Raw genomic sequence first — 3,900 nt, 5'->3', positions numbered from 1 at the left:
AGCCCAGAAATAAACCCATGCCCTTATGGTCAATTAATCTACAACAAAGAAAGCAAGAATATACAATGGAGAAAAGACAGTCTCTTCAATAAGTGGTGCTGGGAAAACTGGACAGCTACATGTAAAAGAATGAAATTAGAACATCCTCTAAAACCATATACAAAATAAACTCAAAATAGATTAAAGACTTAAATGTAAGACCATATACTATAAAACTCCTAGAGAAAACATAGGCAGAACACTCTGTCATAAATCACAGCAATATTTTTTTGGGTCCATCCCTAAAGTAAAGGAAATAAAGGCAAAAATAAACAAATGGGACCTAATTAAACTTAAAAGCTTTTGCACATCAAAGGAAACCATCAAGAAAATGAAAAGACAACCTACTGAATGGGATAAAATATGATATGACCGATAAATGATATGACCGATAAGGGATTAATATTCAACATATATAAACAGCTCATACAACTCAACATCAAAAAAATAAACAACCCAATTTAAAAATGGGTGGAAGAACTGAATAGAACTGAATAGACATTTTTTTCCAAAGAGGAAATGAAGATGGCCAACAGGCACATGAAAAAATGCTCAACATCACTAATCATCAGGGAAATGCAAATCAAAACTATAATACAATGAGATATCACCTCACACCTGTCAGAATGACTATCATCAAAAAGAACACAAATAATAAATGTTGGGGAGCATGTGGAGAAAAGGGAACCGTCGTACACTGTTGGTGGGAATGTAAATTGGTGCAGCCACTGTGGAAAACTGTATGGAGTTTTGTAAAAAACTAAAAATAGAACTACCATATGACCCAGCAATTCCCCTCCTGGGTATATACCCAAAAAATCCAAAAATACTCATTTGAAAAGATACATGCCTCCCAATGTTCATAGCAGCATTATTTACAACTGCCAAGATATGGAATCAACCTAAGTGTTCATCAACAGATGAATGAATAAAGAAGCTGTGGTATATATACAATAGAATACTACTCAGTCATTAAAAAAAGAATGAAATTTTGCCATTTGCAACAACATGGATGTACTTGGAGGGCATTATGCTAAGTGAAATTAGTCACACAGAGAAAGACGAATACTGTATGATATCACTTACATTTGGAATCTAAAAGAGTCAAGAAACTAGTGAATATAACAAAAAAGAAGCAGACTCAGAGATATAGAGAACAAACTAGTGGTTACCAGTGTGGGGGGCAATAGAAGGGTGGTGGAGTGGGAGGTACAAAGTATTGGGTGTAAGATAAGCTACAGGGATGTATTGTACAACACGGGGAATATAGCCAATATTTTATAATAACTGTAAATGGAGTGTAACCTTTAAAAATCATATTAACAATTTAAAAAAACTAAATGTAAGATTGTGTTCATATCAGTAAGTTAGGTCTAATATTGTTTTATATCCCATTTTCCTTATTCTAACTCCCCCTTAGAACTGACTTCCACACATATTGCCTAGGTTTCTATCAATAGATTTTTTGCAAAATCTTACAATTATTTTGGTGTATAAACTATTTCCCTCTGGGTCAGATTTTGTACTTGACCTATGGAGCGTGCTGAGATCTAACCCTAGTTTAAGCCTAGTGGCAACAAGAGATGGTGGAGATTAATCGTGAGCAAAGTAAACTCCACTTGCAAAGCAACAGCCCCTGGCTAGATGTCTGCAAGGTTTTCAAGCAAAGGAAGGCTTATCTTTTCAGACACAGATAGGCAATCAGCTCCTACTGACAAGGGATACTCAGAGTGACTTGGGTCTAAGATTCTCAGCTTCATCTGCCTTTAACTTGGTGTGTCCATTTCAAATATCTGAGCCCTTCTTCTTCCTGAAGGCCCCAACTTTCTTGTGAGACACTTGGTGAGGCTTTGAATTCAACACATATTGTAATTCTGCAACACACACTATTTTGAGTTTAGCTTTTTGAAATATTGGTGCTGTGCCTACCAAAAAAAAAAAAAAAAAGAGAGAGAGAGAGACTCATTTAGGGTAGGCATGAAAGATTCATGGTTCTCTAAGTGAGACCATGACTTGAACTGGAAATTTAAAGATGTGTATTTGTCATTTCCATTCTATAAGCATTCCAATGCATTCATGAAAACCCAACCCATACCACAGTCTTTATAGGCATCCTTATTCCCACAACAGTCAAGTGTAGTAGCCACTTGAGTCCCTAAGACCCTTGATTCAGTAAATACTTCATAATGGTTGATTGTAAGTAGTAACTTGATTAATTGTAATGAGACTACTTGCCATGGGTTATTAGAATCTCATTTCCCATTGGCAAGGAGGTCAAGAACATGACCAAACTAATCCCAAAATAACTTTGAGGATCTGTGTCATAAAATGACCCCTGGAACTAGTAATTTCTGTGTAAGTAAGTAAGGGCTCAGCCTCAAAATGGACACGACACTACTTATTTGAAAAATTTTAATATAAATCATGATTAACTAGTTATAAAGTTCTTAAATAGATAAAGAAAAGCATAACAGTATAATGCTAAGATATCTAAGACACCAGCTGCAGAAAATAGCTGCCACCCTTAGGGCTGAGGTGGCAATGAGAAGAGGGTGGAATTATGAAAACTTAAAACTTAGATAGGGGCTCTGTGGAGCTGAAATGCAGACATTTGAGGAGATGTTGCTCAGCTAGAGCCGGTGTATCTGAGCTCAGAGAAAGGGACCTGTGGGCTTGGGACCCAGGTCTCTGGAGGGGAGGTGCATCAGACAGTTCTTGCTGGTGTTTCTGGATGGAGGACATGATGAAGCTGCTTCTGCAAGTGTAAGAAAAACTACGAATTGGTTTCAGTTGCTGCCATGGGAAAGAAAGAAACTTGCTACGGGCTGAAAAAACAAGTCTGAAGTGATGTTCATAGCTACTGCCCTCAGGAGCAATAAAGAGTGTTGCTTGTTCCTCCTGCAGCCTTGCAGTCTCCCACTAGCACCCCTTCTTGGCAGGGTTTAATAGGGAGTAGCTGGCAAAGCCAGTGTGGTTTGCAGAGTTCAGCCCTGGCATCACAAAGCAGAGTAGAGAAGGGTGAGTCTGGAGCTGAGGACAATGATGTAACTGACACAGGATTCTTCTAGTTCTGCTCTTATGTCCATTGGCTTTATAAATCCAAAGCAGGAATCTGTTTAGAAGGTAGATAAATCACGTGGCTCCCTATTCCAGAGGCATTTGGTACTACTGACAACTTGCTCCTCTTCTCCTGACTTTTGTGGTATGACTGTCCCCTGGTTTTTCTAAGCCTTCTCTGACTTCTATCAAACCTCATTCACAGCCTTTTGGCTTCACCGTATCTTTCCCAAACCTGCCCTTCCTCCTGTATTTGCCTCAATAAATGGCATTAACTTCTATATCGTCACCCAAGCTAGAAACTGAAGTCATTCCCCATCTTTTCCAGCCTGAGCATCCAGAAGGATAACAAAATTTGTGTATTCTACTTCCTCCCTAATCATTCTCTCTCACATATCTTCCCTCACTTTCTTTTGTTTTGCCCCTAACGTTATTTAGATGATCATCATTACTCAATACCCCCTTCTAACTCACTTCCCTGCCTCTACCCTAATCCATCTACCCCACTTCCCTGCGTAAAGTCCCTCAATGTTTCCTTCAGCTTGGTGGTTGTCACCCAAATCTGTGCTAGGATCACCAGAGGAACTTTTAAAAATACAGATGCTTGACCCCTACCTCTAAAGGCTTCATTTAAACTGGTCTGGACAGGTGTCCAGGCTTTGATATGTTTCAAACATTCCCCAGCTGATTCTAATGTTCAGCCAAGGGGAGCTACTGCCCAAGTATCCAGTGCTTCTTATAAACTGTCTCGTTTCTATTTCTCTAACCACATGTTCAACACCTTTCTCATAATACACCACGTGC

The sequence above is a fragment of the Balaenoptera ricei genome, chromosome 1 (genome assembly GCF_028023285.1).
Source record: "Balaenoptera ricei isolate mBalRic1 chromosome 1, mBalRic1.hap2, whole genome shotgun sequence".
Classification (NCBI taxonomy): Eukaryota; Metazoa; Chordata; class Mammalia; order Artiodactyla; family Balaenopteridae; genus Balaenoptera; species Balaenoptera ricei.
This window is presented reverse-complemented; position numbering follows the sequence as displayed.